The sequence below is a fragment of the Gorilla gorilla genome, chromosome X (assembly GCF_029281585.2).
Source record: "Gorilla gorilla gorilla isolate KB3781 chromosome X, NHGRI_mGorGor1-v2.1_pri, whole genome shotgun sequence".
Classification (NCBI taxonomy): Eukaryota; Metazoa; Chordata; class Mammalia; order Primates; family Hominidae; genus Gorilla; species Gorilla gorilla.
In genome coordinates this window covers 146696562-146710979 of record NC_073247.2, presented here as the reverse complement: position 1 = coordinate 146710979, position 14418 = coordinate 146696562, and the positions used below count along the sequence as shown (strand labels likewise).

General features: G+C 45.1%; 1 non-coding gene across 1 annotated transcript; it reads left to right on the top strand.

The window, feature by feature from the left end:
- Nucleotides 1–11805: 11805 nt before the first annotated feature.
- On the top strand, nt 11806–11912 carry LOC115932462 (U6 spliceosomal RNA). Its single transcript, XR_004068742.1, has one exon. It is a non-coding gene; the product is annotated as a U6 spliceosomal RNA (small nuclear RNA).
- The last annotated feature ends 2506 nt before the right edge of the window (nt 11913–14418 follow it).

The window sequence follows — 14418 nt, the reverse complement described above, 5'->3', positions numbered from 1 at the left end:
AAATTTCAGGCAGCAGTTTTACATGACTAGCAAAAGGAAACTGTTGAAACAGCTGCATATGCTAAGGACCCATAAGACCCTGAATAACAGGATGTGGGCCAAGCTGGCTAAGAATGACTGGACCCAACATGGCCCTGGATTTGACCTATAGGATCTCACTATATGCTCATTAACATAATCTCACATCCACCAGCACCATAACAGTTCTGGGAACACCCATATTTGGTGTAAAAATGGGTGGTGCCACAGTTCTGAGAAATCTTCACCTTTTTCCAGAAGTCTTCATGAATATTTCATCCCTTGGTTAAAGAAACCCATAAAAATAGAAGCCCCAAAGCCCATTGGGTGCGACTGTCTTGAGTACACTTGCACGCCCCTTTCTTGAGAGTGTGCTTTCACTATTTTCTGACTTGTCCTTGAATTCTTTCTCAAGACAGTGTCAAGAGCTTGGACAACAGGCAGGGTCAAGGTCCCACCAGTGTTTGGGGATCTCACCTAGCCCACTGGTATCAAGAGGCAGTGAGTGCATGGACTAGAGGTACAGATCTGGAAACCAGCAACTTATAGAGGGAGGGAGAAGCAAGGGGAGAGAATGAGCTCAAGATCAACACTGCCTAGCAAGACTACTTTGTTTCTTTGGTCTGTTTGCTCTCCCACTTTCTACAATGACAATTTACCTTTTCCACCTTCTTCAAAACTTCTACCACCCCTACTCAATCCACACAAACACACACCACGACCACCACCACTACCATCATCATCAGCTGAGCCCCAGATCCCAAACTCTTCTCCTGAATCTTACCCACTATTCTCTCCCTTTTCTGTATCTTTGGTCACTCCCTTTTTATTAGGTTGGTGCAAGAGTAATTGCGATTTTTGCCGTTACTTTTTTTTTTTTTTTTTTTTTTTTTTTGGAGACAGAGTCTCACTCTGTCTCCTGGACCGGAGTGTAGTGGCATGATCTCAGCTCACTGCAACCTCTGCCTCCCAGGTTCAATGATTCTCCTGCCTCAGCCTCCCGAGTAGCTGGGATTACAGGCGCCCGCCACTACGACCAGTTAATTTTTTGTATTTTTAGTAGAGATGGGTTTTCACCATGTTGGCCAGGCTGGTCTCGAACTCCTGACCTCGTGATTAGCCTGCCTTGGCCTCCCAAAGTGCTGGGATTACAGGCGTGAGCCAGCGCGCCCAGCCTGCCATTAGTTTTAATTGGAAAAAGCCGCACTTACTTTTGCACCAACCTAATATTTTCTCCATTCCATCATTGTTTATACAAGTTCAAGTCTCTCACATCTTTAGGATAATTTTCCTTGATCCCACTCCTCCTTCCAGCTATCATTCTATCCTTTTCCCCTTCATTGTTAAACTTCTTCAAAGAGTTGTCTATTCTCACTGCTTCCATTTTTTTCACTTCCCACTCATTTCTCAATCTACCTTAATCTGTATTCCGCCCACACCATTCTAGTGAAATCTTTTGAGAAGGTCAGCAGGACCTTCATGTTCTTAAATCTAATGGATTTTTTTGTTTTTCATCTTCTTTGATTGCTCAGGAGCATTTGTCACAGTTGAAAGCAGTGAAGAACAAAGGTTGTTTTTTTAAAGTGACAAGCTCACTTCATTCACTTATGAAAAATAATCTGCCAGATACTCAAGTCTAAACAACCACAGTTTGTCTGTCAGCTATTCTTTCAAGTAAAAATGGAGTTCCATGACAAAATCAGCTAGTTCAGTTTGCAACTCAAGTAACAAGTTGTTTTTATTTTTGAGATAACCATCATACTTTTGTATACAGAGTGGTTTATGCATACTTCCTATTTTGTCACACAGAATATTAACACCTGTACTCAAAAGTTGATATTTAATAAAATTAGTAATTTTCACTGCTTAATCAGGTAAAATTTGATTTTTTTTCTTTCTTCAAGTGTGTGGTGGGGAAAAGTATAATGACCATTAGTAGGCTGATGCTACTGTCTTGATTTGTGTGCCAGTGCACCTGCAGTTTTACTTACCATTGCTTTTACACCATCAGTGAAATTGCCCACAAAGAAAAAAAAAGGCAAATAATGACTATTATTTTGCAAGTTGTTTTGACTTTATGAAACCTTGGAAAGGGACCAATATGGACCACAATTTGAAAATTGTCATTTTAGATTAATCAGGACTGACCCCAAAGCTGATAAATAGAATCACATTCCCTAAAAGATGGATCGTGGAAAAAAAGTGGGTTTCTGTTAGCATCAAAGAGGAACAGAATTAGTGTTCATAGCCAGCCAAATATCTCCTCGTCGAAGAAAAAAAAAAATCAGGTATAGTGGAGTAATTGAAGGGAAAATGGCATACGGGGAGGTTTGATCAGAAAGTAGAATTTCAAATTAGGGCAGGGGTGTCCAATCTTTTGGCTTCCCTGGGCCACACTGGAAGAAGAATTGTCTTCAGCCACACATAAAATACACTAAGACAGCAGATGAGCTACAAAAAATCACAAAAAAATAACATTTTAAGAAAGTTTACAAATTTGTCTTGGGCTGCATTCAAAACCATCCTGGGCTGCATGCAGCCCATGGACCATGGATTGGACAAGCTTGAATTAGGTAGGGTAAGTTTCTGCTGTTTATAAGGTCTAGGGTGCAACAGTTGAAGTGGGTGGCTGTGTGGAGGAGAAGGTCATTAGAAATTAGGAGGTAAGGCTGGGCGCAGTGGCTCACGCCTATAATCCCAGCACTTTGGGAGGCCGAGGCGGGTGGATCACGAGACCCGGAGATTGAGACTATCCTGAGTAACACGGTGAAACCCCGTCTCTACTAAAAATACAAAAAATTAGCCGGGCATGGTGGCGGACGCCTGCAGTCCCAGCTACTCAGGAGGCTGAGGCAGGAGAATGGCATGAACCCGGGAGGCAGAGCTTGCAGTGAGCTGAGATCACGCCACTGCACTCCAGCCTGAGCAACAGAATGAGGCTCTATCTCAAAAAAAAAAAAAAAAAAAAAAAAAAAAAAAAAAAAATTAGGTCAATGGACAGAATGGCCAGGTTAATGGGTGGGTTGACCATGCGGACACTTAAGTCCCCCAGAATGATGGCAGCAGGACTTACAGTAGACAGCAAGACTAAAAGCCACTTGCTAAAGTCTCCAGTGAATACACAGGAGTGGCCAGGAGTTCAGTAGATAACAAGGACCAAGATGGGGAAGCATTATCATAGCCAAACAGCATGTAACTCAAACGAAGGAGTAATGGTTTGAAAGTGGCATTCCCCAGTGTGGAAGACACCAACCCCACCTCCCAGACTATGGAAGGTGCAGTGCTGAGAGATTAAGTAGCTACCATTGAACGGGGCTACAGAGGAAACGGTGTTCTCACAGGAAAATCAGATTTCCACTAAGGAGGTGGAAAAATGCTCATAAAAGGTGTTGAGGATATAAAGGTATGTCATAGTTATATAGCAGCCATTCCAGAAAAGGCATGATAGAAGTTTTTGGTTGCTGAGGGAAGAGTGGAACTTCAAGTAATAGGAGAAGCAGAGAATTAGGGCAAGAAGCATAATTGGGAGATGGTGGTGTATCCAGAATTGGTGGGTTCTTGGTCTCACTGACTTCAAGAATGAAGCCGCGAACCCTCGTGGTGAGTGTTACAGTTCTTAAAGGCGGCGTGTCTGGAGTTTGTTCCTTCTGATGTTCACATGTGTTCAGAGTTTCTTCTTTCTGGTGGGTTCGTGGTCTCACTGGCCTCAGGAGTGAAGCTGCAGACCTTCACGGTGAGTGTTACAGCTCGTAAAGGTAGTGCAGACCCAAAAAGTGAACAGCAGCAAGATTTATTGCAAAGAGCAAAAGAGAACAGCTTTCACACTGTGGAAGCCGACCCAAGCAAGTTGCCACTTGAGCTCAGGCAGCCTGCTTTTATTCTCTTATCTGGCCCCACCCACATCCTGCTGATTGGCCTGTTTTACAGAGAGCTGATTGGTCCATTTTGACAGGGTGCTGATTGGTGTGTTTACAATCCCTGAGCTAGACACAAAAGTTCTCCAAGTCCCCACTAGATTAGCTAGGCACAGAGCACTGATTGGTGCATTTACAAACCTTGAGCTAGACACAGGGTGCTGATTGGTGTATTTACAATCCCTTAGCTAGACAAAGGTTCTCCAAGTCCCCACTAGACTCAGGAGCTCAGCTGGCTTCACCTAGTGGATCCTGCACAGGGGCCACAGGCGGAACTGCCCACCAGTCTGGCGCAGTGAATCCGCACTCCTCAGACCTTGGGCCTTCGATGGGATGGGGCACCACGGAGCAGGGGGCGGCTTGGACTGCGCAGGAGCCCCAGGTGCGGGGGAGGCTTGGGCATGGCGGGCTGCAGGTCCCGAGCCCTGCCCCGCTGGGAGGCAGCAGGGGCCCGGGGAAAACTGGAGCGCAGCGCTGGTGGGCAGGCACTGCTGGGGGACCTGACACACCCTCCGCAGCTGCTGGCCGGGGTGCTAAGCCCCTCAGTGCCCCGGGCCTGTGGAGCCAGCCTGGCCGCTCCGAGCTTGGGGCCCGTCGAGCCCACGCCCACCTGGAACTCAGCCCCAGTTCCCGCCTGCGCCTCTCCCTCGACACCTCCCCGCAAGCAGAGGGAGCCGGCTCCGGCCTCAGCCAGCCCAGAGAGGGGCTCCCACAATGCAGCAGCGGGCCGAAGGGCTTCTCAAGTGTGACCAGAGTGGGCGCCGAGGCCAAGGAGGTGTGGAGAGTGAGTGAGGGCTGCCAGCACGCTGTCACCTCTCAGTGGGAGTAATATGTAACTAGAGGAGCTTAAGCTATCCTAGATTTTGTCCTGACAGCCTCTGGGAGGAGCAAACTCAGGTCTCCAGAATACAGCTAAGGTTTGAAACAGCAACAACAACATTCATTTCAAAGCTGCAAGTGAAACTGACCCAATAGTCTCATAGATAGTTATTTTTATTTTTATTTTTTTTTTTGATAAACAGAAATTGAGCCTTCTGATCTTAAAGCATAAAACTTATATTTGTTTTATCTGAGTTACTTCCTCAGGAGATGACCTTCAGGCCTCTCAGGAAAAGTATCGAGAACTGAAACTCATCAGATAAGCACATCCAGATAATGAGATGTGGGACTCCTCATTAGTCATGATTGCTTCCTTGCTTCTCCTTAGTTCCTACTTTCTTATACATTGTTACACTTTTTCCCTGCGATATAAACCCCTAGTTTTAGTGGGTCAGGGAGATGGGTTTGAGACTGAGCTCCCATCTTCTTGACTGCAGCACCCAGTTAAAGCCTTCTTCCTTCTTCCTTGGCAATAATTGTTGTGTCAATAATTGGCTTTCTGTGCGGTGGAAAACAGGAGCTAGACCAAACCAGTCTTGCTCTGTCGCCCAGGCTGGAGTGCAGTGGCCCAGTCTCCGCTCACTGTGAGTTCCGCCTCCCAGGTTCACGCCATTCTCCTGCCTCAGCCTCCCGAGTAGCTGGGACTATGGGTGCCTGCCACCCTGCCCGGCTAGTTTTTTGTATTTTTTAGTAGAGACGGGGTTTCACCATGTTAGCCAGCATGGTCTCGATCTCCTGACCTCGTGATCCACCCGCCTCGGCCTCTCAAAGTGCCGGGATTACAGGCGTGAGCCACCATGCCCAGCCAGCATTTTCTATATCTTAAGAAGTATGGAATTGTACACTTCTTTGAGGCAGATGTGCCTTTGTTCTGAAAAAAACAAAAATTGCCCCAAGTGTTCTGAACAAGGGGACAGGCAATCATGGACTATCACTGCTGAGCATATACAGTTAGGCAAGTTTAAGCATGCCAGCTTAAAAGTACCACTGGTAGACCCAGTACAGTGGCTTACACCTGTAATCCCAAGCAGGAGGCAGGGAAGCCAAGGTGGGAGGATTGCTTGAAGCCAGGAGTTTGAGGCCAGCCTGAGCAACAAAGGGAGACCCCCATCTCTACAAAAAATAAAAAATTAGGCTGGGCGCGGTGGCTCATGCCTGTAATCCCAGCACTCTGGGAGGCTGAGGCAGGCGGATCACGAGGTTGGGAATTCGATACCAGCCTGACCAACATGATGAAACCCCATCTCTACTAAAAATACAAAAATTAGCCGGGCATGGTGGCGCATGCCTCTAATCCCCTCTACTCAGGAGGCTGAGGCAGGAGAGTCGCTTGCCTGGGAGGTGGAGGTTGCAGTGAACTGTGATCGCACCACTGCACTCCAGCCTGGGCAACAGAATGAGACTGTCTCAAAAAAAAAGAAAAAGAAAAAATAAATAAAAAATTAACCAGGTGTCATGGCATGTGCTTTTAGTCCCAGCTACTCGGAAAACTGAGGTGGGTTGGAAGGCTGAGGCAGGTCGGAAAGTTGAGGCAGGAGGATCCCTTGAGTCTAGGAGTTCAAGGCAGCAGTGAGCTATGATCGTGCCACTCCACTCCAGCCTGGGAGACAGAATAAGATCCTGCCTCTAAAAAAAAAAAATTAATAATAAAGTACCACTGGTGAAAGTGTATTCTGGGGACGTAATCTTGTGTAACTTAGTTTTTTACTGGTTTTTTATTTGGGGGTTTTACTTCAAAGACTAGGAACTTGTTTGGGTGTGCGTAACCAGCTTAAACTAGAATTGGCTTTTTAAAATGTAGTTTAGATATTTCAAATGCTGAATTTCATGTATTTAGGAAAGTTACTGATTCTAAATATGTATCTAGATGCTGGTGTTACTCCAAATGCCAACATTAAAAATGTGTTTTGAAGAGTTATACTGAGAACATCAACATTTATATAATCACCCCTATTTTGCAAATAAGGAAACTGAAGCTACAAGAGGCAAACTGGCCCAAGGTCACACACAGCTAGTAAGTTTCAAAATGAAGTTTTAACCCAGGTCTGAATGCCTCTTATCCATGCTCTTAACCACTGCACTACAGTATAGTATACCTGCCTCTTGCAGTGGACATTTGGGAAAATACTTACAGCTGGATTATAGAGCTGGTCACTTTTGAAGTACAAAATCACATGGGCTGAAGTGGAGTATAATTATATACAAGCTATATCTTAAGTATATGTTATTGCAGAATCTCCCCTTGCTGTGGCTTGCTCACCCCGGTCATTGAAATCATCTGTGCCTCTGTGAGGACATATTCCCAGAAGTGCTGTGACGCACATGCTTACCTTAAAAACTTGTGGTTTGGCCAGGCACAGTGGCTCATGCCTGTAATCCCAGCACTTTGGGAGGCTGAGGTGGGCAGATCACCTGAGGTCAGGAGCTCAAGACCAAGCCCGGCCAACATGGTGAAACCCCGTCTCTACTAAAATACAAAAATTAGCTGGGCATGGTTGGTGGGTGCCTATAATCCCAGCTACTTGGGAGGCTGAGGCAAGAGAATTGCTTGAACCCAGGAGGCAGAGGTTGCAGTGAGCAGAGATGGCGCCATTGCACTCCAGCCTGGGCAAAAAAAGTGAAAGTCCGTCTCAAACAACAACAACAACAACAACAACAAACTTGTGGGGTTTTTTCTAGGTATATTATTAGTTCAGTCTGCCTTCCAAGTTTGCCCATGAAGAAAGTAGGTAAGTAGGTGAGGGTGGTAAGTTATACATCTTGGATGCTTAATGAAATTTCAGTGATGCCCTTTGGCATATTCCCTCAACTGGGTGTTTCAAAAGTCTTAGTCCAGTTTTAAGTTTTAAATATGTTTCATTGAGCACCTACCAGATTGCTAGATAGAAAATTCCAGATGAACCTGGTGGGCCTGCCATTTATGAGAGAAGCCAAGGAGCTAAGTATAAAGGATAAGGCCACAGGAAGTACAGACTTTGGAAAGGAACAGAGTGGAAGAGTAGAGACAGTGGGATAGTACAAAGCTACTCAGGGTACGATGTGGGATCTCCCCCACAATCCTTAAGAATTGCAGTAAAATTGACAAATTTAGAAAATGCTGATTGTATCTGGATTTCTTGTGGAAAATAGCAACACTCATCAGGGTTTGGTACCGGACAGGGTGAAAATAGCATGCACAAATGTCCAAGAGCGTGGAGACACCAAGTATGAATTACCACTTGGAAATCCCTGGAGGATGCTGAGACATGAGCTGCAGTTGAGGGTGACCTAAGACAGTATCTGGTCTACAACATCAGATAAGATGGATTCCCTTGCTTTTTTGTTCTGTTTTGTTTTTGTTTCCCCTTGATAGTCTTTTTTTTTTTTTTGAGGCGGAGTCTCACTCTGTCGCCCAGGCTAGAGTGCAGTGGCGTGATCTCAGCTCACTGCAACCTCCACCTCCTGGGTTCAAGCGATTCTCCTGCCTCATCCTCCCGAGTAGCTGGAACTACAGGCACACACCACCATGCCCGGCTAATTTTTGTATTTTTAGTAGAGACGGGGTTTCACCATGTTGGCCAGGCTGGTCTCAATCTCCTGACCTCGTGATCTGCCCGCCTCGGCCTTCCAAAGTGCTGGGATTACAGGTGTGAGCCACTGCCTGTCCTCCCCTTGATAGTTTTTCTTAAAGACGTTATTGTTTTAGAGCAGTTTTAGGTTCATAGCAAAACTGAGAGGAAGGTACCAAGATATCCCATTTAGCCCCTGCCCCCACATATGCACAGCCTCCCCCGTTATCAACAGCCTCTTGAATTTTTACAACAAAGTTGACTAATCTCAGTGGCCATGGCCTTTATTTCATTCTTCAAGTCCCAGCTTCTTCATAATATAAACATATATATGAGTGCCTTCTGTGTTCTAGTCAGTTCACAGACATGCATTATTTCCTCTACTCAGGCTACCTTATGAAGGAAAGTTTCACAAATGAAGGATCTGAGCTCAGAGAATTTTTTTTCTTTCTAGATGGAGTCTCGCTCTGTCCCCCTGGCTGGAGTACAGTGGTGCAATCTTGGCTCACTGCAACCTCCACCTCCTGGGTTCAAGCAATTCTCGTGCCTCAGCCTCCCGTGTAGCTGGGATCACAGGCGTGTGCCACCACACCCGGCTAATTTTTTGTATTTTTAGCAGGAAAGGGGTTTGCCATGTTGCCTAGGCTTGAGCTCAGAGAATTTAAGCAACTTACGCCAGTTTCCACAGCTCATGACTCTATGTTTCTTCCAGTGAACCACACTGCCTCACATGCCTCATTCCATGGTTATTTTCCACATTCACAAGGAATTCCTGACTTTTATTTCTTTCCCCTTAATACTATGCCCAAGACAGTCTCCTTGTCTTGGTCAATTTTCTCTAGCATGGTGAATAGATAGCCTTGTGTAACAGTGTTGTAACCTAACAGGTGCAAAGAGTACAGGTGCCCTGGTTGCTACTACAGAAGGTGAAAAACCATCCTTAGCTCTGCCCACAGGCTCACTAAGTCATAGGGTTCTTGGCATCCCTGAGGCCACCCCAAGCTCTGGAGCATGGAAAATGCTCCCACTATTTAAAGAATAAAACAAAGTTGTTCATACATAGTGTTGACGTCTAGCAGGCAATTCAAGTGCTCTTGATTAACTTGATTAGTCATTTTTATTTAACTTATATGGGTCATGGGGTAGGAGTGATGAGAAATACAGGGCAGTTTCTCTGTGGCTTGATTCTATAAACTTGCACAAGGAATCAAGACAGGAGAAAGGCTAGTTCCAGGACCTTGAACAGAAATTTCTGACCAGGCCTGCCACAGACTCGTTCTAGTCCAGCAGCTTCATTTTATGAAGTGAATTTCAAGGCCCAGGAAGAAAAAAGGTACAGCTAGTTAGTGCAACAGTGGAAACCAGTTCCTACTTTTGCAAAAAGTGCTCTAGGGAATTAAAACGGGTCTCTATTGTCTGCTCTGCCACTGAATGACTGCAATTATGATTCCTGTTCCTTAATTTTTTTCCAAAATGAGCTATGGCAAGAAATAACAGGAGAGGAGCTCTGGGCAAGGGCTACCAAAATGGACTGGCAATGCAACATGTCTGAACAGTCTAGAATTAAAGGTGTGATTTTTAGTACCTTTTTATGGCTGGATTGACCATGTGTCTGGATTGTCAGCTAATGAGAATGCAGCCGAAGCCTTGTTGGTGTTCAACCCTGTTTTAGCCACATCTTTTGGTCTCCAGCCCTTGCCTCAAGGTAATGGGAGAACTAGGCAATATTCCCCACTCCTCTCATAAGGCCCCTCTCAAACTCACCTCAGCTCAAAAATAGCACACATATATAAAGGCTATGAACAGTAGGCTCTCACTGAGTCCTAATCCCAAGACTGCCAGTGCCAATGCCTAGAGGACTCTGCATCTTTCCTGAAGTAACTAACATAGGCTTTACTAAAAGGGAGACCATTCACCCTTTTTGTTTGTTTGTTTGTTTTGAGACAAAGTCTTTCTCTGTTGCCCAGGCTGTTGCCCAGGAGTGCAGTGGTGCGATCTTGGCTCACTGCAACCTGCAAACCCTCCAGAGTGTAACTTGTGATATAATTGGAAAGAAAGCAAATGTATCTTAAATGATGCAAGAACAACACAAAACAAGATGCCCACTTTTGCAAAAGAAGAAATCTTCCAATTTATAAGATCTGAAGAGATATCAAGCCCAAGGGTAGTCTAAAGCAAATAGGAGTCAAAAGCCTCCCAGAGGTGGGAGACGTGTCTCCTTTTGGAAATTCAGTTGTTTTTTTGGCACCATACAATTTTTCTATACTGGATTATTATTATTATTATTATTTTTGAGACCGAGTCTCACTGTGTCGCCCAGGCTGGAGTGCAATGGCGGGATCTCGGCTCACTGCAACCTCCGCCTCCCGGGTTCAATCAATTCTGCTGCCTCAGCCTACTCAGTAGCTGGGATTATAGGCGCCTGCCACCAGGCCCGGCTAATTTTTGTATTTTTAGTAGAGACGGGGTTTCACCACGTTGGCCAGGCTGGTCTCGAACACCTGACCTCAGGTGATCTGCTTGCCTGGGCCTCCCAAAATGCTGGGATTACAGGCGTGAGCCACTGTGCCTGGCCTTCTATACTGGATTCTTATGTGAGCTGTACCAGTTACATTTTCCACAACCGCATATTATACCACAAACCAGTCTGACCTGCAAGGGAAGTACAAGCATTGGTCCTTTTGCAATGCCCTGCTGCCTAACCAGTTTGTATTTGCAAAAGTGACACATGGCCAGGTTAAGTTGGAGATGTCCTAGGGAAGGGTGGATGGACCCTTGCCTAGGGTCCTTTCTGGGCCTACTTAGGGCTTCAGATGCAATGGAGATGATGGATTTTATTTCATCAAATGGTATTAATGTCATTTCTGGATCAGGCATTGTGCTGGCATCCTGAAGAATTCATAGTCTAGGTAGGAGAGAAAGGAAGATATACATGTGGCTAGTGATTACCTAAGATGAATTGTAAAGCAGAATAAGCAACATTCTATGGTGATGGAGCAGGAGTTAATAGTTCTCATGGAAGATCCTGGAAGGTTAGTGGAGGAAGGAGCATTTCCACTGGGCCTTGAAAGATAAGTAGGTATTCCAAAGACAGAGAAGGGCATTATAAATTGAGGAAATCTGTGAACAAAGTTATCAGAGGCATGAGCTTAAGGAAGATCTACTGGCAGCCCGGGTAGGGCAACTGGGGAGAATTCTTTGGGCCTTTTTCTTATGGAGAGGGGATCTCTTACTCTTCCTGTGAGCATCAATACAATTTGATTTTGAAAATTGTATCTTTAATTATACTCCAAGGGACCTATGGAAGTTACTGATAGTGTGGCCTCCTTTCAAGGGAGAGTATTTGAGGTAGCCAGTGCTGGTTGAGTTGTCCCAGACCCTGCTCTCTTCTACAGATGGCCAAATGTATTGGGCTAGAGTATAGGGTACATCAGAAGAGGATTGCAGTGCTTTCTTTGGCAGCACATATACTAAAAATGGAACAACATAGAGAAGACTAGCATGGCCCCTGCACAAGGATGACAAACAGATTCATGAAGCATTCCATATTTTTTTAAAAAGAAGAAGAGGGTTGCAGAGATCCTGAGCAAAAAGAACAAAGCTGGAGGCATCACATTGCCTTACTTCAAAGTATACTTTGGTTACAAAGCCATAGTAACCAAAACAGCTTGCTACCATCATAAATACAAACCTGTAGACCAATGGAACAGAATAGAGAACCCTGGAAAAAGTCCATGCATTTACAGCCAATTCGTTTTTGAAAAAAGATCCCAAGAACATACCTTGGGGAAAGAACAGCCCCTTCAATAAATGGTGCTGGGAAAACTGGATAACCATATGCAAAAGAATGAAACTAGACCCCTACCTCTCACCATATACAAAAATCAAATCAAAAGAAAGACTTAAATCTAAGACCTGAAACTATGACACCACTAGCAAAACATATTGGAGGCTGGGTGCGGTGGCTCACGCCTGTAATCCCAGCACTTTGGGAGGCTGAGGCGGGTGGATCACTTGGGGTCAGGAGTTCAAGACCAGCCTGACCAACATGGTGAAACCCTGTCTCTATTAAAAAAAAATACAAAAATTAGCCAGGTGTGGTGATGGGTGGCTATAATCCCAGCTACTCGGGAGGCTGAGGCGGGAGAATCGCTTGAACCCAGGAGGTGGAAGTTGCAGTGAGCTGAGATCACACCATTGCACTCCAGCCTGGGCGACAGAGCAAGACTCTGTCTCAAAAAAAAAAAAAAAAACATATTGGAGAAATGCTTCAGGGCAAAGATTTTTTTGAGTAAGACTGCAAAAGCACAGGCAACAAAAGCAAAAATAGATAAATGGATTACATCAATCTTAAGAGCTTCTGTACAGCAAAGGAAACATTCAACAAAGTGAAGAGACAATCTACAGAATGGGAGAAAATATTTCTACCCATTCATCAACCTCTCTTCAATACACCCTTCTCCCCTCCCCTTCCCAGCCTCTAATAACTACCAATCTACTCTCTATCTTTATGAGATCCACTTTTTTACTCCCACAATGAGTGAGAGCATTGAATATTTGTCTTTCTGTCCTTGGCTTATTTCACTTAAGATAATGACCTCCAGACTGGGCGTGGTGCCTTACGCCTGTAATCTCAGCACTTTGGGAGGTCAAGGCGGGCGGATCACATGAGGCCAGGAGTTCAAGACCAGCCTGGCCAACATGGGGAAACCCCGTCTCTACTGAAAATATCAAAATTAGCTATGAATGCATGCGCCTGTAGTCCCAGCTACTCGGGAGGCTGAGGTGGGAGGATGGTTTGAGCCCAGGAGGTTGAGGCTGCAGTAAGCCAAGATCCCAAATATCTTTTCTCATTCTGTAGATTGTCTCTTCTCTTCGTTGAATGTTTCCTTTGCTGTACAGAAGCTTCTTAGCTTGATGTAATCCCACTTGTCTATTTCTGCTTTTGTTGCCCGTGCTTTTGCAGTCTTACCCAAAATATCTTTGCCCTGTCCTGAAGCATTTCCCCAATATGTTTTTCTAGTAGTTTCATAGTTTCAGAAGGAATGAGAGCTAGTATTCGATACTTCAATAGGGTAACTGTAGTTTACAGTAATTTATTGTATATTTCAAAATAGGTAGAAGAGAAAAATTTGAATGTTCTCAGTATAAAGAAAAGACAAACTTCTTCTTTTTTTTTTTTTTGAGATGGAGTCTCACTCTGTGGCCCAGGCTGGAGTGCAGTGGCGCAATCTCGGCTCACTGCAAGCTCCATCTCCCGGGTTCACACCATTCTCCTGCCTCAGCCTCCCTAGTAGCTGGGACTACAGGTGCCTGCCACCACGCCTGGCTAATTTTTTAATATTTTTTAGTAGAGACGGGGTTTCACTGTTAGCCAGGATGGTCTCGATCTCCTGACCTCGTGATCCGCCTTGGCCTCCCAGAGTGCTGGGATTACAGGCTTGAGCCACCGTGCCCGGCCAGAAAAGACAAACTTCTGAGGTGATGGGTATCCTAATTACTCTGATTTGATTGTTACACATTATATGAAGATATCAAAATATCACCTGAACTCCGAAAATATGTACAACCTCTATTTTTCTTTTCTTTTTTTTTTTTTTCAGAGAGCATCTGACTGTCACCCAGGCTGGAGTGCAGTGGCACAATGATATTGGCTCACTGCAGCCTTGGACCTCCCAGATTCAAGCGATTCTCGTGCCTCAGCCTCCGGAGTAGCTAGGACTACAGGCATGCACCACCACACCTGGCTAATTTTTGTATTTTTAGTAGAGATGGGTTTTGCCATATTGGCCAGGCTGGTCTCGAACTCCTGGCTTCAAGTGACCTGCCCACCTCAGCCTCGCAAAGTGCTGGAATTACAGGCGTGAGCCACAGCGCCTGGCTAATTTTTGTATGTTTAGTAGAGATGGAGTTTCAGCATGTTGCCCAGGCTGGTCTTGAACTCCTGACCTCAAGGGATCTGCCTGCCTTGGCCCACTTTATATACCATGCTAAGGTGTTGTAGGTACTGTTGAGACTGAAAGATTTTAAGGAGAAAAGTAACGTGGTCATGTGTACAT